The following is a 23,435-nucleotide window of genomic DNA, read 5'->3' as shown; positions in this document are numbered from 1 at the left end:
CTTCATTCTCCGTCTGAGTCCTGTGAAAAACCAGTTAAGCTGGTGGATCCTTACCTTCTCCTTTCCCGACAGAGCCCCGCAAAGAACCAGTTAAGCAGTGGAATCCGTATCTTCAGTCTCTCCGTCTTAGTCTTGTGAAGGACCTGTTGAGGCCATGAAGAAGCAGTTAGGCTGTGGGACACTGATCTTCATTCTCTCCGTCTGAGTCTTGTGAAGGGCCTGTTGAGTCCATGAAGCAGCAGCTCTAAAACTTCAGTCAGCGTGCTCCTCTGCTTCATCTAAACTGTATTTTAGTATCTTACTAACCTGAGCATAAATTTGTGGTGTTATGGATTTAACCTAATCTACTAAAGTTAATAATTTGATAATAAATCCAAATGTAACAATTTATTAATTATCAAGTAAATGTATCAATAGGCTCTATGCACAACTTACTTCCGCATTCTGTAAAACAGGTCTCATCGCTGCCGGTTCTGGTCTTTTGTATGTGCTTCATGATTTTTTTTTTTTTTTTTTTTTTTTTTGCGGTTTTACTCAAGATAACTTAAAAGGAGCGAGCAAAGATTATCATAACCAATGTCTCCCACATGTCCAGATTGATATTTAAACATTTTATATTTTTTTCTTCTTCACAGTAACATTAAGATATTTAAATGGAATAAAACGCCAATAACAAAGTGAACTAGGTAGGTTAGCTGATTACCTTAAAAATCCATAGATACCTTAGTCAGTTCTTACAGCCGTTAACACTTTCCCTGACAAGCGGATGCGATGAGACCTGTTTTCCAGTTTGGTCACGTGACGCTCGGCATAAAGCCTATAACATAATTGAAAGATAATCAATACAAAACATCAAATGCTTTGGAATAAAGAGTAAAATATGCATACCTGAAATTAGAAAAAATATATAATGCTGAGTGTCTGAGGACATTACGGGCTGACTACAAATTTTCAGCATTTCTTTAAATACCCAGACCAAGACAAAACATCCCCCAATGTGGGACATGAATAGGAATAAGAATTTGCCTTGACAATGGTTATAGACCTAGGGAGTTTACACCCGGTCGAGGAACAGAAAGGTAGTTTGAATGGAGGACCCTGGGAAAGGGGCAAGGGGCCACCACATTCAGCAAAGTATCTCTAAAATCTTGAAACATTTAGGTCTACTTCTGAGGATACGAGATTTGTACCATTTTAAATGATACCAAACATGACTATTAAATCACTTGCATTGACATAGAACATTATAAGTGAACTAAGCAAAGAGAAGAATGTATAAAGTGAAGAACGTGTGGGAGAAAGAACAAATGTGAAGGAAGGACAGGAGGGAAATAAGCTTTCCTGCAACTTCACACAGAGACAAATGGCTGTATGTGTTTGTGTTGTCCATATCTCAGAAGATCAAAGTATCTGAGGTTCTGTTTGTCTTACACTACAATGTGAAATACAAAGAAAATATAAATACCATACAAATATTACAATTGACCACCAGACATCACCAGAACAATAGTCCCGTTTTCACAATGTCCACTAAAGTAGTAAAAGTTTGCAGTACATTTATGTTTTGCCAAACAGCAGCCATACTACAGTGTACTACATGTCCAAATGGTGAATTTAGCTATACAACTTGTATATACATTTAGTCAAAGTACAGGGTTCTCTGTGTGTTTTCTGTCAGGACCACTATCGTCAAATACAATTGGCAATTGCATACATTTAGGATTGGCGGTATGGTTCTGTTCTGCAGCATTAACCCCCTTAGGCTAAACAGAAAAGAACCAACATAAATGTATTGCAGATATCATATTAAAGATTTGAATGTACAACATTAGGGCTGGGTATTGACACAAATTTCACAATTCGATTAGATTTCGATTTACAAGCTTGCAATTCAATTCGATATTGATTATTTTGGATATCAGTTACAATAAATGGCAAATTTTCTCAAGGAAATCAAATCTCTTAACTATGCTGTAAACTATGGGAGTCTAGTTGTAGCCTACTAGTATTCATTAGCCTAATATGAAGGTAATAATGAATTGTGTGACATGTTACAGATTTCGATAAGTTGTACTCTATCTTTTAACACACTTGATGCTCATTCATGTTTATTTCGTACTGTGACTGGTATTATTAAGCCGGAAGAGAGATCAGCACTGCTGCTTCTCTTGAGCTGCGCCAGAGCGATCTCACGCCACAGCGCCAAACCGTTATTTATGTTTTTGAATTTCTAAAGAAAATGGGCATAATTAGAAAATTGAGACTTTGTTTCATATCAATAGTAACAAAGGACAAAGATTATTGCGATTTTTTTGGATGCATGCAGCCGCGATACAATGTTCCATTCAAATGAAACAGGATGACTAATTGATTCTTGAGATTTAAGAATCGATATCGGTTCGTAAAAATGAGAATCAATTAATATTGAGAAATTGACATTTATTACCCAGCCCTATACAACATAATTCAAGAATTTATTATGATTCAAAGGGAATCAGAATGCCAAATGCTGGCTGGGCGAGAGGAGGAGCTAGGGATTGAGGAGGGTAATTAGCTCCTGAGAAACGCGATAGCTGCTGATAATACTGAAGGAGCTTATATACTGTATACACTAATAGGCGTTGTATTCCTCTAGGTAGACGTGGATCAGCTGAGAGTCAGCTGATGCGAACTTGACTAACGTGACCTGCCATAAATGACACTATGCTTACTTTAATACTTAAATAAATCCATAAATAAAAAAAAGTGTCTTGTTAAAACCAAAGCCCAGATTTCCAAGAATAATTTGCAATCAAGAAAATAATGTTCCTAACCTGGAACAATCAGCAAAAAAAACAAACAAAAAAAAACAAACAAACATGAAAAACAGTCTCTGGTATAGTACAGAATTGACAAAATGATAAAACAGTCGTATTGAACTTAAAAACAACCTTTACTGTTTATAGGGACATTTAAGAGCCTCCAATGAGGAGGACGATCATCAGGAACCATGATATATTCCCTTACATGTTGTATCATGTCTAAGATTTTGATCTGTATAATAATCTTCAATTTATAATCTTCAAATCTTTTATATTTATATAAAAAACATATCTGATAAAGCTCTCTTTTCAGACTGCCTGAAAATCCAACCCGATCTCACGACCAAGTCGTACGAATTCGACGAATGATTAAAAAGTGGCTAATTCGTAACAATTCATACGACCTCACTCGTACGAATTAATACGATTTTGCTAAATCGTACATATTTTACGAATTGGCCAATTCGTATGAATTCGTACGAATGACCTACCCCTTACCCCGCCCCTAAACCTAACCGTCACGTGGGTTTAGACAAATCGTACGAATTAGTACGAGTGAGGTCGTACGAATTAGTACGAATTAGCCACTTTTTAATCATGCGTCGAATTCGTACGAATTGGTCGTGAGATAGTGTTGGAATATCAAGCTCTTGCAGCCCCTTAAACATCAACAGCTTCCATTCTTGATCACCCTCTGTACACACTCTTGGAGACACAAATAACTTAGGAAAAGAACATTGTGTAGAGCCACCAGACAGTAAACAGCAGAAGGAGTTGAGAAGGATTAGCAACTGTTTCACCATCCTCAGAGATGTAAATCCTACCTGATCACATATTTCCATATTTCGGTGCTTTCCATTTTCTTGGAAGTAATATCAATCAAATGTACAACTTAAATACATTCTCTATAGTGTTAAACAATAGGGTTAGAGAGAAATGCATTTATAAAACAGTTCATTCAGGTCAAAATGGCCATTATCTTCCTAAATTCCTTGGGGAAAAAAAAAAAAAAACATTACAGAAATAAAAAATAAATAAAATAGAGTAAACTCTGAGCAGCTTTTAGCCTCATACTGTAACTTTGAACTTTTTAGTCTCACAGCTTTTAAATAAATACGGCCATAAAAAACTTTTCTGCAGATGTTGCAATAAAATCTGGAGCGTGGTACCAATAAATAAACAAATGAGAACATGACACAGGACTATGGAAGCACAAGGCAATATCACATGGAACGTGACTAAGTATCAGACAAGAACCAAAAACCTAAAACAGACATGACACTAACACTTATGGATCTCTTCCTGTCACAATAGTATACAACTCTCCTGATATTAGAGTAACAATTACAGAAGAATAAAATAAACATATTTTGATATCCTTTGGAGCTTGGAAGGGTTCTGTTTAAGGACATGTCATCACTTTCTTAGTCAGAGCTCATTTCTAGTACATTCTGTCTTCTATTTGCAGTCTTAAACATTCTCAAAACCCTCATTTAAAACATATTCAAAGATGAATATATTGATAGCTGACACTGTCTTCATCAGATCCACCATCAAGTGACAGTGATGATACTATTTAATTGCATTCAGTACTTGTTCTGCAGTGAAGCGCTGAGCCATTTCAAGTTTTGCTGATGATAGTTCCTATACTTTTGTTTTCTGCCTGCAGTAACTATGAGTTAAACATCACTTCATCACTGTCCATCAGACATGATGCACAATAAAGGTGAATTGCACTTATTCAGTCATCAATGATTGTCATACTTAATAATAATAATAATATATATATATTAGGGCTGTGCAAAAGTTAATTGCGATTAATCGCATCCAAAATAAAAGTCTGTTTTACATAATATATTTGAGTGTGCTGTATATAATTATTTTGTATATATAAATACACACACATGCATGTATATGTTTAAGAAAATGTGTTATTCCTATATAAAATATTTATATTTATATAATATAGATTATGTATTTATACATATATACAGAATTTAAGCGCAAATAATTCTTAAATATATACATGCATGCATAGGTATTTATATATACAAAATAATTATATACAGCACACACAAATATATTATTTAAAACAGACTTTTATTTTGGATGCGATTAATCGCAATTAACTTTTGCACAGCCCTAATATATATATATATATATATATATATATATATATATATATATACTTACACTGTTACACACCTCGGGTCATTAGCGACCCTATACAAGTTTTTTTTTTTTTTTTTTTTTTAAATCATAATATTGGGAAAACAGGCATTCTTTCATAATTTTATTTATTCTTGTTATATTGTTTATAATGAATTGATTGAGGAATAATTAGAAGGTTGATGTCTAATTTATGATGAATGAGGAGGAGGGTAGTGAATGACGTCACTAAAGACCCAAGGTATGCATTCAAGGGTTACTTGAAAATTAAAAAAAAAAAGAGGACATTTGAGGAAAATGTGTTTAACCTTAAACATTTATTCGTCATTTTACATTATAGTGTTTATTTCCCTATCTATTAAGTCCTTATTACTTCATTTGTTTTAAATGTGGACCCCACTGAAGATATGAGCAAGATTGATATTTCCAGACATCCTTTATCATTACACACACAATGACATCAACAGCAATCCCAAATCTCTTTTTCTCACTCGCTTATTCATGGAAGCATATGGTGGTGTCCATCAGCACAGTGAAGCTGCAATGATGGAGTGTACTTGTTGAATTATGCATACGCAATAGAGTCACAGATCACTGCAGTGCCTGCTTCTGACAGATATGAATACCTGTGGAACTATGAGCTACATATCTACCTGTCTCATTCCTGCTCTCTCTCTCTCTCTCTCTCTCTCTCTCTCTCTCTCAGTCGAGGCTGAAGATGCACATCATACCCCGCAATAACAATGAAGAAAGCATTTCTGCAACCCCTGTAATCATTAAAAGCAAATGTTCGTCTTTGATTTACCAACTGGATGCACTCACAGTTCTAAGCTACTCCAGTTATCGAGATCTGTTTTCTCCTGGCTTTGTGTGTCTCTGCTAACTGACAGGCCTCTGACTCACCGCTGTGTTCTTCTCAGTGTCAAGAACATGTCAGGTGAAACCTGTCCAGGTTTTTAATTAAAATAATTAGAATTAAGAAATTAATAGATCAGCAAGACATAAGCTGGTGTAAGACTGTGACCCAAAATCTGTGATTAAGCACAGCCATATGTAAAACAAAAGGGGGTTGTTGGGGCTAACAAGCAATTTGAGTATTGAAATGTTTTTAGTGAGCCCAGGTGGGAAGAGCAGAATGGTTTATATTCTGTGAAAACATCAACCACAGATCACCCCAAAGTCTGAATTAAAGTACAATGGTTTTCACACAAAAATTAAAGGCACACTATGCAAGATTTGTACCTTAACAGCTTCAAAGTTGTTTCGGTGGTAAACAAAGTCATAGTAGGGCGAATCATCCTGGTAGTAAAGCTTGGTGGGGGTTGGTGGGCGCCGTTGGAAAAACCAACAATGCAAGTTTGAGAGCGGTGCCCCTGACAAATCTTGCGAGAATCACAAAATGTTTTACGGCAACAACGTCACACACATCAACAACAACTTGCACGCATCCAAGAAAACTCAAAAATGTCCAGAAAAAGAGAATCGGACTGTGCTAGAAACCGGACAAAAGTCTCAGGCTTTCACTCGTTGGCGCAAGCTTAAAAGCAGCACTGCAATGCAACAGCAATTCTGAACTGGCTATGTCCATTTTACTGTAGGTCCTAATATGTACATTTTAGGTGTTAATATGTACATTTTAGGTGCTAATGGACATTTTAAGTGTTGATATGTACATTTTAGGTGTTAATATGTATATTTTAGGTGTTAATATGTACATTTTAGGTGTAAATATATACAGTACATTTTAGGTACTAATACATTTTAGGTGTTAGTATGCAGTGGTGGAATGTAACGAAGTACAAATACTTCGTTACTTTACTTAAGTACATTTTTCACGTATCTTTACTTTACTTAAGTAGAATAAATAGTGCATACTTTTTACTTTTACTTCGTTACATTTTGCAGAAATTATTATACTTTCTACTCCACTACATTTCTACAACTTCTGTTACATTTTCTGACCAGTTTTTCCCCTGCCAAAACGTAATCTGACCGTCCGTTCGTTGCACGTTTGTCTCACCAGTGACGTTTGGTTGCCATAGATACATCAACTAAATGCGTCTCACACGCAGTGTGTTTATCATGCAACTCATACGCGAAAATTTGTTTTTATGTGCATAGGAAACACCCATGTGTAATATACGTTTGGTTAGGATTATGGCAAGCCAAGAGGTTCAGAATTACACCATAAATGAATCGCATTTACTGCCAAACATAGTTATTAACATATAGTAAGGATAAGCATGATATTGCCTAATTGCAAGCTTGTTTCAGAAATGGTGACATTTTTTTCCATCATTATTGAACATCATTATAGGAGTATTAGGTTGAATGAGTTCGAATTAAATGTTTTATTAATCATTAGAAAATAGACATTAAGATAATAAATTGTTATGCAAGTACTTTTACTTTTAATACTTAAAGTACATTTAAAATAAAGTACTTTTTACTTTTTACTTAAGTATGGTTGTCATTGTGTTACTTCTACTTTTAATAAAGTAAATATTTATCTTGGTATTTGTACTTTTACTTAAGTACTGAGATTCAGTACTTCCTCCACCACTGTTAGTATGTACATTTTAGGTAGTAATATGTACATTTTAGGTGTTAATATATACATTTTAGGTATTAATATGCACATTTTAGGTACTAATATGCACATTTTAGGTGCTAATATGTACCACTAAGGTAAGAAAGTGTACCATTTGAAAAGGTACAGCCCCAGTTACAGCTTTTGTACCTTTTTTTCTGAGAGTGTAATTTTTCTTCAAATTGTGTTGATTATATCTCGATTTCAGTTGATGGAAATAGAACATAAATCCATCAAGCCTTGTTACCACAGTGCAGGCTGATAGTAGCGGTGTGATACAATGTGATTTTCTGGATTTTTGTTTTAGATCATTCACAGTTGAAGAGTACCTATGATAAACAATTACAGACTTCTACATGCTTTGTAAGTGGGAAAACCTGCAAAATCGGCATTATATATATATATATATATATATATATATATATACACACACATGTACAGTATATATATATATATATATATATATATATATATATATCCCATAATATGGCACATAAAAAATGTGGTTGCTCACTAGTCATTTGACTTGATTAGGCTATCTAACTGAAAACTTACTAAAACATTATGGGTCATCTGTAGAAATCAAAATGCTTTCCCATGGCTTGTGTCTCCCATTCATTCATTCTCTCCCTTTCACCTTCTGCCTCTTTGACAGGAAATTGTCTCACTAGATAAACGGACTAGGGTCAAAAACTCACCTAAGCCTCACCAATTAAGTTTCAATGAGATACTCTTATCAAATTGGCTTTTACGGTCAAACTCTACAGACACGAGAATGCTGTAGGAGAGAGAGCAGTCAGAGACATTTAAGAAATGTGCCACTTTCAGATAAAGCTTCCTTTATACATGCACGCGCTCCTGATGAATACAGAAACCTAATTAGACTAAACGGCGTTCACAAAGACCATACCAGAATACAAAACGGGATGTGTGTGCAAGTGCGAGCAAAAGCGTACACGCATTTAGGAATGAAATGTCATTTTCAGTTGTCGAACAAATTAGGCACATTGAAAGGTTTAGAAGGGTTCTGTAAACACCCTCAAGAATTCAAAGACACTTTTATCGAACAGTTTACACACACACGCACATTTGGCACACACACACACACACACACATTGTCATATTTGTTGTGAATAAACAACAGGCTGCAAAGAAAAATGAATCATAATTCACAAACACATGCTTCAGTTAAGCCATGAAACCACAAAACTGACTTTAACTATAATATTAAAAGAGAAGGAAAATACATTTAACAACACTTTCTGTTACACATCTCATACAGAGAGTGTGGACCCTGAATGTGAATAATCTAATGACCTTCATAATGTAGCCGAAGGGACATTGTGCGAGTTATCATTTTACTGTAAAATGGGATACACTTTGGGGAATAAAAGAAGCACCTTGAAATCCCAACTGAAGTTTAAACTCTCAAAAGATTTAATTCAATCTCAAGTTAAATAAATAAGCCCAAAAATGAAGGGTGGATAAAGCAAGGCAATATACGATTCATTTCTCTCTCAATTTCTTTCCATTTCTCGTTCACATGTAAGACTCAACAGTTGCACGTTCTTTTGAGGGTGACTCACCCGTCATATGAATCAGAAAGGGAAAATTGTGAATGTGGGGAGATGGAGGGGGTGCTGTAACCTTAGTAACAAGGTATTATAACCAACATCCTTGTGGGAAAGGCACTTACAGAGAATGTGCAAGACAACTCGGGCCAAATCTTGAGTAGTACATCTGCTCCGTAGCCACAAGAGCATAGAAACATCTTAGGTTCATTTATAGGACAGGCCATTTGCTGACTTACATGACAGTTACATAGTCCTCAGTTTTTTTGTTTTTTTTTTTAAATAAAACTGTTTAACTATAAAATAAATTAAATATTAAGCATATAGGGTGAATCTTGTGAAATTTAATGTGTGGGCCATTTTTCACCCCAAAATTATAAGAAAAAAAGTGAGAAATAATGTTTTGCATAAATTAATATTTAAGACTATAATATTTATGTTTATTAATTTGAGCACTGTGACATTATTTTGATGATAGTTAACACATAAATCATAAATACTATATTGTGAATACACACAGACACACCATTATCGAAATAAATAAATAAATGCATGTATACTATATAAAGGTACATTTAAATAAATACACTACCGGTTAAAAGTTTGGAATAATAAGGATTTTTAAAAAATACATTTTAAGAATGATCTTATGCTGCATTTTATTTTATCAAAACTACACTAAAAACATTAATATTGTGAAATATTATTTTTTATTTGTTATTTCGGTATAATATATTAATTGTAATAGCATTACAATGTAAATGTTTACTATTAGAATATGTTTTAAAATGTAATTTATTTCTGTGATGGCAAAGCTAAATTTTCATCATTTATTTGTCTATTTTTTAATTGTAGTTATTTCAAATATTTGAGTGTTGATTTCAAAATTATGTTAGTATTTGTTAAAAATGACATATATTGAATTTTTTTTTTTGTGTTGAAAGAAAGACAAAAAGTCCAACCTGTTGACTTTTGAAAATCAAGTTCATATTTTTAAGAGGAAAGGAGTGGTCTTAATGCACACAGTTGTTTTTAGTGTATAACTTTTTATTTATTTATTTATTTTAAACCCATGAAAATTTAGATAACGAGTGAAAAATCCCCCAAATATACATTTTAAGTTGTTAGAAAATGATCATTTATCATTCCAGAGCAAGAGACTGCATTTCATTAATGGTACAAAGTTTCCCTGGTTGGATATAGGCCTACATGATGTCTTTACCTCTGCAGTAATGATGTAGTTTGCACTACATGCTTAGGAACAAAAAAGGCCAGTAGACTGAAACTAGTAGCTCATTTTTCTCTGACACTCGTGGGCGGAGCACTGCGCCCCTCTCATTAATAAGCAGCGATTAGTCTTAATAAAAGGAAGAGGACCTGTTATTCAGTAGTAATTGTGTTAAGGACTTGCTACGGGAAGGTAAGTGCTGAAGCCCGGAGATGCAGGCTGACGGGGACGATGTCCTGTCAGGGACAATCTTCTGCTCACTAAATAGTGCTCAGACAGGCCAGAGTGTGAAACAACCCCACATTTATCATCTTCACAAATCCAGAGCCATGGGGCTGTCATATGCTCATGTGCACACACACACTCAGACGCGCACACACACACACACACACACACACACACACATTTATCCATAAATATAGCATATTTTAAAAGAAGCAAAAGAGAATCGCTCATTCATTCATACACACACACATACATACACTCCCCTGAGGCTATGAGCTCCTCAACGGAGCAGAGGAGGGAGCGGGCATGATGCCAGTGTTGGACAAGGCATAGCGGCACATGGCATCACACAACGCCCAGTTCCACCTTCTGCTGAGTAAAGAGAGAATGTGCAAAGAGAGAGAGAGAAAGAAAGAAAGAGAGAGAGAGAGAGAGAGAGAGAGAGAGAGAGAGAGAGAGAGAGAGAGAGAGAGAGAGAGAGAGAGAGAGAGAGAGAGAGAGAGAGAGAGAGAGAGAGAGAGAGAGATGCCACATGAGCTTAAAGTCCCCGTGAACCGGAAGTTGCAAACGATTTTTCTCCAGTGCTGTGACGTATTTCCAAGTGAAACGGAATATTGAACAGAGGGCAGGGTTTGACTCTAGCGCTCCTCCTCTCCATCTCTCGCTCATAGCAAACTAACGGTTTGAGGGGAGTGGTTAAGCGTTTCCCCACCCAAACTGTGAAACCTACGTCATCAGAAAAAGGAACCGTTCCAGACCGGAAGTAACTTTTCAGATTTTGATTAAAGATTACCAAGGTAAAACATTTTTTAAATATATTTTTACTTGCACGGATTAATTGTTCACCACAAGACTAGTAATATGCGCTAACAAAGTAAATAGGTTCAATTTTGATTTCACGGGGACTTTAAAGCCTTGTCTAACTAGGCAAGTGGACATGGTTCAATGCTGAAATGTTGTTTTTTTTATTTATTTATTTATTTATTTTTATTTATGTTTTTGTACAAGATACTGTTGTATTATTAGGATGTAGTTCCATACTAATATTTGTTTTGGACATTTACCATAGACAGTAGCAGTATTGCTATTTTGGACATATTTCTCGGCAATACTATTGTTCTTTGATATGTGCCAAAAAAATATCGTGTTTAAAAAACATTAAAATACGGTGACAATGTTTTCATTTTCCAGTATAACAGGATGACATATTTGTGGCTGAATATTTTATACAATATTTTTCTTACAACCAGATATTCAATTCAAGGTATTTAATATAACATAGAACTATGCTACTAAAATAGAATGCAATAAACATTACCCAACATTGACAAATAACAAACTATTTAAAGTAATAATATAGTAAAGTAATAAAAGTAGTAATAATAATAATAATAAATTATACAGTGATTCATAGTCTATACCTCCAAAAATCATAAAGAAAAAAATGTAAAATTAAATATTATGTGATGTTAAGTAGGTTTTTTATGACAGCATATTTAAAGTTATTTTGAGTAAGAATTCTAAACATTTAATTTATTGCATGGTTACATGGATCATCAAAGAACATGTTACCAAATCAATGTCATACTATGGTACTTTTTTGTTGTTCTTGAACATGTACCATGGTTCTAGTATTCTTGGAAGTACCAATATAAATACCAATGTACTACATTCATGTTTTCTTTATTATTATTTTTATTTTTTTTTACATATACCATGTCATTACCCTGGTTTTCTTGGAAGTATTGTATAAAAATTTCAGTTCTATGGCATATATCAAAGTGGTTTTACCATCACTGCATCATGTTACCATCACAGTATATTTTTTGTGCAGTTGCTATATCTTTGAAGTACCATATAAATACCATGGAACAAGTAATAATAGGGCAATAAATCTGCACCGGTTAACAACTGATATCATCACGGTACAAGGCTATGTAGGAGACTGTCTCTTTAAAAACACAACTATTCTTTTAATAACTGCCCTGGAATATGCTGATAAATTAAAAGGTCACTGAATCGTCCATAATTAATGACATGCCTCGGTGACAGCCACATTTTCCTGTCATATTTCATGCATGTAAGCAGTCATAAACAGCCATCAGCTGAATGTGACACAAGTATAAGGCATGTTATTTAAAGCGGTTAGGACACAGAGCCGGTGTCTCCTGAGAGAAAGCGTTAGTGCTGTGTATGAGAGCGTGTCATCCTGGTTTTCAAGAGGTGAAGTGCATCCACATGTAATGGGCCATGTCTGGAAATCGATTCCAATTGCAATGCTAAACTCGTACCACCCTCCATTCCAAAGCCCCCAACAAAGCCCTCATGCAACAGTCCAGCCATTTAGCAGAGGGCCTGCGGGATTTAGCTGTGCCAATGCGCTTCATGTTGAAATGAAATGTTAAGTTATCAAGCTAATGGCCTTTGTCAGGTGAGAGTTAACTTAGAACTACATTCTGTCAAAGGCTGGTACAGTACAAGATGCAGTAACACAGTTAGCATTCGCCTGATTTAGCATGCATGTGTGTTATGAGCACTGAAAATGAATAAGGTACTGAGCAGGGTAAACGGTTGTTTCAACACCTGTGGCGTTGAAGAACGTGCCACAAATCTAGCACATTTGAAAAGAGACATTATACAAAACAAAAGCTTTGTCATACATTTAACATATGTAAACATATATACCTTTAACATATGGTTTTTTAACTTTAATTACTTAATTTAACTTTAGGTTTTAACCGGAAAACAATAAGTGTCCTTAAAGATTTAAAGTTTTCAGCTTTGTTAAAGAACTGTTTATGATGATAATGATGATACATTCACATCACAATTCTCCTAATTTGGTTAATTTAAGGCTCGTCACAACACCATCAGCAGGTTACTGATTCTTGTTCCACAACCTTACATATTATTAGTTTCAAAAATAAAATTTCCAATAAAATAAATCAGTTAATCACCTTATTGTATTGTACTTTTTGAGCTACAATAATGCTAATGGCAATGCGTTGGCTGCAAATCGAACCCTGGTCAACTTCTTGGAAAACCGCTATGTTCACAACCAACCACTAATGCAATATCAAAGTCTATCTTCATCCTGATGTACTCTTTCCATATTTTACCTGCAAAGAGTTCAATAAGATATCTAACAAACATATGGTGAACTACATAACACAAATAATACATAAATTGCTAAAGAATTTAATGCATTACGGATTGGTACATCCGTGCCGTGATATGTTTTAAAAGTGGTGGCAAAAAGTAGTGGGGACATGTCCCACCCGTCCCCCCATAAATGATGCCAATGCCGGTGTGGATCTTGAGATGAGTCAATGGCAATTACATATTTTAAGGTATGCATGCTTTCAGTTAAGACAGCCCAAACATGCATTTTGATCTGAGACTACCCTTAAACCTTGTCTGAGAAACAGGGCAATAACATCAAGTCATTTTGCTTCACAGTGACTTGTATAGCATGGAAAGTAGGCTATTGTGTTTATCAATTCAAGCATTGCCTGGGCATCAATCCCATGACCTTGATGTTACTAACAACATACTGTACTTTTTGAGCTACAATAATGCTAAAGGCAACGCGTTGGCTGCAAATCGAACCCTGGTGAACTTCTTGAAAGACTGCTATGCTCACAACCAACCACTAATGCAATATCAAAGTCTATCTTCAACATGATGTAGTCTTTCCATATTTTACCTGCAAAAGTTCAATAAGATATCTAACAAACATAAGGTGAACTACATTGCACAAATAATACATAATTTGCTAAATCATTTAATGCATACGTGACAAGCAAATTATAGTTCAACAACGTTATATTGTCTGGTTGTAGTGACAATTCAATAAACAGAGGTAAAAATAGATTTTAAATTCATTCATTCATTGAAGCAATACCATTTGACACATTATTTTTATATCTAATGGTGTTGGCTAATATTGATGTTTTTTGTGGGATTAGCACATCAATGTCAAACAGATTAATCAAAAATAATGTATTTAAGTTCCAGTCCTCAAGGACAGTTGAGTGTCAAATCTGCAAACATTTAAAAAAGGGTAAAGTGCTTAAAAGCGGCTGATGAAAACAATGAATCAGCACCTAACGCATTTCATAGGGTCAATAGGTAACAGTATTGACGTCTGGGCCTGTTGTTGAGATTGAATGAGGTTGGTTATATCTCAATAACAAGACATATCTTTCCACACTTGCACTCCTGTATGAATCTTAAAGGCTCAACACATTAAGTCTGTATGTGGAATGAGTCAGCAGAGAGCCAATACAATCTTCTGTAATCCTGTAATCCAAGAAAAGAGGCAAATATATTAAAAGGGATCATGGAAAGGTTTCTATTGAATATATTCATAAAACAGCCTAGCTGAAACATTTGATTACCGCTCCAAAGCTGATATTTGTATTTTGTTGCCTTTTTCATCTGTGGGGTGATAGATCGATTCCTATTTGTCTGCTATATTTTCAAAACTCAATCGCGGCCCTTCCAGAAGCTGCCCAGAGTATCTGAGAACACTTAATAAACGACTCGCCATTATTGACTTCAATTTAGAGAAAGCTGCTGAATGCTTTTCTTCCATAGAGGTCTGGAGCACCTCGGGGAAATCCAGAATTGCATTGCCATAGGAAACAATTTACCACAGGTCAGAACCTCCAGTTTACAGGATTTATCGCTGAGCCCTCAATCATATTTTCACCTGTCTCAACTCTCACTGCCCCACTGTAGCTTCTGTGTACAGCATGAGTGAGTCAGGCAACCCTCCGTTCATACAAACCCAGAGATCCTTGAAAGGCTACTTTCACTTTAAAGGACTTGTTTTTAAAGGAGAGAAACAACATTTAGGTATCACAGTTTGAAGAAAACTGTATGGCACTTTGACAAACAAATGTGGTTTATAGCTACATTTGCAATATCAAATATACATAAACAAAATACATTTATAATAGGAAAGGATGCATTAATTCTCCATAATACACACACATAGATAATTTAACGTCTATAATAATAATCATTATTATCATCATACTTTATTGTTATTATGTATATCATTCAAAAGTTTGGGTTAGTTTTTTCTTAATATATTAATTTGATTCAGGATTAATTTGATCAAAAGTAATAGTAACAGTAGCCCTTTACATTGTTACAAAAGAAATAAATGTTGTTCTTTTGAACTTTATATTCTAAAAAAAAAAAAAAAAAAACATTTAAAAATGGTTGATCATGGTTTCCACAAAGAAAAAAAAAAAAACAGAAGCAGAATAAAGGTTTGACATTGATATTGAGAAAAGTTTCTTGAGCGGCAATTCAACATCATGCGACACTGAAGTCTGGAGAAATGATGCTGAAAATTCAGCTTAGCCATCATAGTAATGCATTACATTTTTAAAAATATCAAAATATTTACAATATGGCTTGAATGCACTTTATCACTACATGGGTTCTCTGGGAATTGAACTCTTGACCTTTTCTCCTCACCCACTGAGCTAAAGGGACACAGAAAAGACGTCTGACGGAGACTATAGTACATATTCTCTTTATTTCCCAGAAGTTTCCGGCTTCCCCCCTGAGTGCCAAATTTCAAGGGTTCCACATCTCAAAAACAAGGACCAATCCCTTTTAACTTCTGTGCCAAAGTCTAAAAGTATCAGGTTTACTGCATTAAAACCATTTTAGATGAGTCAGGCAACAATTTATGGATGACATTAAATATTTTCTTTTTCTCTCACTGCCATATTCTCAAGCTTCATCAGATTAGCAAGTATATGGTATATGTTACATCAGTTTATATAATATCAGAAAGACTTGTTGTTTATGGCAGATCCTACGGATGTAGATATGCAACAGAGCCAGGCTCGTGTATCAACAGAAAATCGGCCCCCTTCTTTTATTGTTAATTAATTTAATTAACAATTCATTTATGACCTCCCACCAAAGTAAAGCTGAAAATGCTGATTGTGTCTTACTACTTTAAAGGATCGCCAAATAACAAGCAAAAGTCTGCTGTCTGAAATCATTCACATAAGTCTGGGAGAATCAGGGTCTCGTGCAACTACAATTAACATCTCTTTACCAAACATCAAACATTGACAAAGTCCCTTTTTACTGCAAACTGCTGGCAGAGCAACACCAGGGTAATGAATTCAGACATTACCAGAATGTTAATTGCGAGCAGCCAATCTCAGTTCTGCATGCAAATTTAGCATTTGCATGTGACTGGAGAGGAAATATAAAAAGGATCCTTGAAACTATGAGGCTGACTGTTTCATGGGAGATTCCCTCATTTCCGACGGCACATAGGAAAACCAGACTCAAGACATCGGAGACTATATGTTGGGCATGTATGCAGGGCAGATTCATGCTATTAGAATGAAAATGAGCCACAGGTTCACAGACGTTTGTATAGTCCTGTTGGGGAGAGATCCATAGCTCATGTTTTACTGACAGCAATGGCTTTATCAAACTTATATGGTCTACTACTACACAGCCTGAAGCCCTAACATTAACGCTACCCTTCAGTAATGATCCTTTCATGAGCATCAAGTTTACAATATCAAGTTGACAAATTTATAGGATGGATGGATGGATAGAGACTGACAGAACTAACATACTTCTATGACTCTACAAAACAGCATTGTGGCGTTCAACAATTCCAGTCCTGGAGTACCGGAGCCCAGACAAACAGGACTTCAGGACAGGCATTATCCTTCTGAGCTTCAGGAGACCTGAACTTTCCTTCTGAGCTAAAGACAGGAGTAGAGTTTCATAATTAGGCACCTGGGGACTGAGTTTCCTATACAGGGACCAACTACTCCATAGAACAGTCAATGGACAGGTCTAGCAGGGTAACTCAATGGCCCCAAAACAGAGTGAAAATAAAATGCCTGGCAAGATTCTCATTAAGCTCCCAGAGACTGTGGCTGACATAGAAATTTGTATTCGTGCCTTAGTGAAGGCCCATACACAGGGCTTCATTGATGGTGCCAAGAGTCATTCAGTAAGTGTAGAAACACCCACTCCACAAGCCTTGAGATAAAGTGAAGTATATGCTGCACAAGCCGGAATCAGTTACTGAGGACAAATAGATAGTGGATCTTATGAAAACCACATACTGACAGACTACATGTAACTTCAAGACAGACTTAAATATGTATGAATCATGTTTTGAATCTTATGAAAACCACATAATGACACACTGCATGTAAAATACTTCAATCATGTTTATTTTTTATTTTTATCTTACTGTCACAACCTGGTCCTGGACTCGGTTCTGTCATTCACACGATCAGCATATGAAGAGTTCAGATGCAAAAGCCTCTAAGTGCCATTTGAAATTTTCTTCTAGAATGATCATTTTTATCAAGCTTGTATATTTAAGTTCAGTAATTTCACTTAAATGACAATTCATATCTTCATTCCCATTTAAGTCAAATTAATGAACTTAAATATACTAGCTTGATAAAAATGATCATTCTACAAGAAAATTTCAAATGACACTTAGAGGCTTTTGCATCTGAACTCATCATATATAAACGTTGAAATTAAAATCAGACTTGCTCTGGCTTTGAATGTTGTAAAGGATACTTACTGCGCTCGTCTGCAAAGGACCAACCTCACCAAACGCTTCATGTTGTGACGTTTGATACTCCGAAGGACACAGGTTAAGTTTTAGTTTGATTCAACCATCCCAGTGAAAACTTACTTGAGATGCATTCTGTTTCTTTGTGTCACAGACTATGAACGACTTTACCTGTGATTACCAACCTGAATTATGTTTAATGCAATGTTTTTAAGATCTTACCTGTGGATACATACCAGACTTATGTTTGATGCATTGTTCCAAAGTCTATAAAAAAGCCTTACCATGTGAAGGCTTACCTGAATGTGAATATTTATCTGTGAATAACCACCTGAGTTGTATCCTTTTCTGCTCTGGTGAAAACTTTCCTATATCAAGTCTGTGCTGTGCCACCAGTTTATTCTAACCGGTCCAGTAATATTGGTTGTCCTATGTTAATTTCAATAAAGCTCATGCAAGTGGATTTATGTAAACTAACTCTCTCTAGTGTCATTACACTTACATAGACTCTTATCACAAAATATATTTCTTTTATGTGGATGTAGCAGCATCTGACTGCAGATGACTCATTCTCAGCGGAAAAAAAAAAATATATATATATATATATATATATATATATATATATATATATATATTTGGCGAGTCTCCATACCAAACATGATAGTTAATAAATAAGTGACTCTAAGAGTGCCTTTATTAAGGAGAAATATATGAATTATAATGATATATTAAGTATGATGTAAAAAAAAAAAAAGGAAACACAATATTTATCTTCTGTATAAATACCTAACATATTTTGGCTAACACTGATGGATTTGGTTTACTGGACCTATTAAAATTACACCAAAGGTGCATGGTTTGTTGTTTATTTAATAAAAGTTACCTGATCTGATTTTCAAAATTGATGCTAATTCTGATGCAAATTATATTAACATAATTGCTATAACATTTTTTAAACAAACATTTTTATTCTTGAGGCAATGCTGTAGGGGTATATAGATTGTCTTGAATAACCAACCCGATCTCACGACCAAGTCGTACGAATTCGACGAATGATTAAAAAGTGGCTAATTCGTAACAATTAATACGACCTCACTCGTACGAATTAATACCATTTTGCTAAATCGTACATATTTTACGAATTGGCCCATTCGTATGAATTCATACGAATGACCTACCCCTTACCCCGCCCCTAAACCTAACCATCACGTGGGTTTAGACAAATCGTACGAATTAGTACGAGTGAGGTCGTACGAATTAGTACGAATTAGACACTTTTTAATCATGCGTCGAATTCGTACGAATTGGTCGTGAGATAGTGTTGGAATAACATACTTAAGCAGTAGAAACTTGTAGTAAATGGGAACAAAGTGTAGCTTATTGGCAATATATCACTAATTGCTGAAAATCAACATGCTTTCATTACAAGAAATGGATGGTGAACAGTGCAGAAACCATAAATGGACGATTCTTCACCACCACCATCATCTTGCAATTGGTATTGCCACCAGCTCTGGGGACTAATTACAGTGGACATGCAGCAAAAACTAACATTAAAACATACTCAAACGTAGGTATCCAATGAGGTTGACCAATGAGGATTATATACAGTAGAGCCCAGTCCGGTTGTGCTTTGGAAATTTGAACTTTCTGTATCCAGACTTTATCCATTATCCAGATTTATTTATTCATTTTTAGTATTTTTTCCCTCCAGTATCTCAATAAGCAATTTTGCCATTCCTATATCTGTCAAACGGCCAGAGTTCTCTCTGATGTGCTGGTGCCCTTAATCATCTGTGCAAAACCACACAACACCAAATGAGGTCCCCAAATAATTAAGGACATTAGTCTACGAAGAATAAGATCAACTTAATCTGTTCTGCAAACGCAGCATTAATCAACAGGAAGCAGGAAGTGAGTTTTAATTCAGACATGTAAAATCAATCACTGAAGAAATCAGAATCACAAATACGATTAGCCAGGCTTGAGTAGTCGGGGACGAAAACAAAAGCAAGATAAAGTGGTGCCGCTAAGAACAAGCTCATAGACTTATAGATTTTGCTGAAATCTTAAGCTGCACTCCCACTGTGTCTGAATGAATAATTCTGTTTGAAACAAAGGGTTTTTATGTTAAATGAGTCGTGCAGGCAACTGCTGCAAGCAGATTTTGAGAGTGCAGATTAAGGAAATTTGAGAAAACCAGACATTTGTTAAAGAGCTAATTCAGAATTCACTCAACTGAAATTCCATGCAATACATCATCAAGCTGCATTGTGCACTTTTAAGTAGGCCTAAATGTGATATGAAAATGTTGAAATCTTAGCTGAAAGTGAAACAACAATTTTAACTTATTTTTTATTGCTATTTAGTAGTAAATCAGTGACTTAAAAAGAGTAATATCCTACATGTGTTTTGTATGTTTGTTTTATTATTATTATTATTATTAATTTCTACCTGAGGTCAACTAATAATGCTAATAAAACTTTTTTTATTTTTTTTATGCAATTGAGTTTTAATTGAGTTTAACTTTATATGAAAGTTTGAAGAAAAAAAGTTTGTTTTATTAGCATAAATTGCGTATCAATTGAATAAAATGATCATAAAAACTAATACTTTTATCCAGAAACATCAAATTGGTCAAAAGTCACAGTAAATGTATTTATAATGTTAAACAAATAATAATAACTGGTGTTCTTTTGAACTTTCTATTCATCAAAGTTTCCAGGGATTTCTTTTTATCAATGTGTACTTACATTTACGAGTCATTAAATCATGTTTAATTTGTACTTCTCTGTTCATGTTATTTTATGAGATCCCCATAGACTTCCATTATATGGCTGACAGACAACAATGGTTTGACCTAAAAATATCAAAATTGAAAATACTGTGGAAACAAAGACACCTACATCTTGGATGCCCTTTGATGTAAGCTAAAACATATCAAAAAATAATTTCAAAGTGAACTATCCCTTTAAGCAGCTCAACTGTTTTCAACATTGATGATAACAAGAAATGTTTCTCAAGTACAATATCATTATTTTAGCTTTACCATCACATGAATAAATTACATTTTGAAATATATAAAAATAGACATCAGCCATTTTAAATTGTAATATTATTTGACAATGTCGCTTTTTTTACATATTTTTTTTTACATTATTGTAGCCTGAGCATACAAAATCTAACTGACCCCAAAATTTTAAAAGGTAGTGTAACTATTGACAGAATAATTTCAAAAACTCTGTAATAAATTGTCTTTTAAAAACAAAGTTTTTAGTTCTGAAAGTTAAGCTCTTTTATTTCGAATGAAGCAGGGAAATATGATATATCCTCATGATACGCCCATTTAAAACAAGCACTGAATCAAGCTCACCTTTATTAAAAGAAGATATTAGTAATGTCATATCCTGTTACTCTCAGACGATCAGGACAGAAAATCTAATGTTCTGATAAAACTGAACTGAATTATAAAAGATCTGGACAATGGCCAGTGGGTGGAATGAGTTTCATAGTTTGATGTGAAAACAGATACTGGCACCACTGCTCATTGTAAGTCAAGCAGCACTGATCATAGGGCAAATAGAGAGATAAAGTAGTGTCGACCCTAACCTTTCAGCAACACCCACATCTCTACATGACACCATGAGCAGGGTCGATGAGGGTGAGCAAATTCAGACAGCTAATAAATCAAACCAACCTCCCTCTTAAAAAAAAAAAAAAAAAAAAATGGAGGGTGAGGAGAGCAGAAAGGGATTTCATCATTACAGCCCAGATCGATCCTACTGAACCCAAAGTACTGAGAGCAGCACTTTGCTAACATGCAATGCTAAGCATAGAGGATCCACTCATAGCCAAGAGTAAATTCATTCACTCTGAACACTTTCACTGATCGCCCATCAGAACCCCTCCCCCTCCCAATCGGAACGAACAACATGTCTTATGATCAGCACTCTGCAGTAATTACCGTAATGAAGTGTGTATGCGACGAGTACTATTAAATGTTACAGAGGCAGAGTTTGACCGATATTCAGACTGAATGCGCTGTGGTGTCATCACAATCCACTCCCCTCGGCTGCTGTGGCTCACTAACACCCTTCACAGTGACCGCCAAATATGACTGCCACAGAAACTGGGACGCGGCATGCCACATATTCAATCTGCATGGGGGAGAGGTATCTGGGGATGTGGAACAGAGGGAATGTTATTGACATGGGCCCATTTCAGCCACTATCCTCCATCTATCTACCCCTCAAACACCCCTCCAGAATCTGCTTGTTACCAGCTACCCACAACCAGGTCAGCAAACAAAACCACACTAATGTTGTCAAACGCTCAAATACAGTCTTTACAGCTGAGCTATATGATGGCAATGAAACATAACAGTCCAATGGGAGTTTCTATAAGATATTTTTACACTATGTACTAGTTATTCCAAGTACACATTTATTTATTTACTTGAGTAATCCACACAATTGCATTTGACATATTTAAAAAATTGTATTTCTTTAAAATGGAACAGAATAAAATGAAATAATAATCAAGTGAAACATGCATCTCTGGTAGCGAATCACTGATCTAAAATACCATTTATATCAGTTCAATGTTAAAAACATAAAATAATGAGACCAAAATCTATATTTAAATGCATGCAAACTGTTGTCACAGCAACTGCAGTCATTGCTGCCAAGATCATATATTTACTTTGTGATGCATACAGTAATATTATGATTTTAAATTGATTAAAAATCCAACTCAAATTAATTTTTGATATGCTGATCAAACATCTAAGAAAACCTGACAGATTAACATTTCTTATTATGGAATTTACATAAAGTCAAGGGGTGTAACTAAATCTATTCAATTTTTAAAGGTGCCCCCTGGGATAAAAAAAAAAAAATCAAATCATACAACATATTCCATACCAGATGGAAGCAGTATACCTCCAGAAATACCACCGCGGCTGCGCGCACCCTCATGTCTTCAAACAACACGGGCGAGCGCTGTGTTGCTCTGTCTCCCTTCGTGCATATTAATCAAATCAATTGACACAATAGTAAAAGGTGGGAAGACCGCAGTTTCACGTGGATCATTTGGAGATTTTTAGAGATTAGAGACTAAATGAACAACATCTCAATACTAAATTATAAAGGCCGTCTCATAGACAAGTCGGTGCATTTCGACGATATGGGAATATTAAAGCCCAGGCTATTATTTCTAGTTTATAGTATTCGTTTTGCTCATGTTACATTTTTATCAT

The 23,435-nt window shown here is 35.0% G+C and overlaps 1 long non-coding RNA gene across 1 annotated transcript in view; it reads right to left on the bottom strand.

The window, feature by feature from the left end:
* The window catches only part of LOC120461983 (uncharacterized), a 157,954-nt gene that overhangs the window by 1,708 nt on the left and 132,811 nt on the right, over positions 1-23,435 (bottom strand). Inside the window, exon 4 of the long non-coding RNA XR_016145449.1 lies at positions 55-143. This is a non-coding gene — a long non-coding RNA (uncharacterized LOC120461983). The remainder of the gene's footprint in view (positions 1-54; positions 144-23,435) is intronic.

The sequence above is a fragment of the Pimephales promelas genome, chromosome 10, assembly GCF_988280905.1.
Source record: "Pimephales promelas chromosome 10, fPimPro1.hap1.1, whole genome shotgun sequence".
Taxonomy (NCBI): Eukaryota; Metazoa; Chordata; class Actinopteri; order Cypriniformes; family Leuciscidae; genus Pimephales; species Pimephales promelas.
Note: the sequence above shows the minus strand (reverse complement) of the source record. Positions and strands in the feature narration are given on the sequence as shown.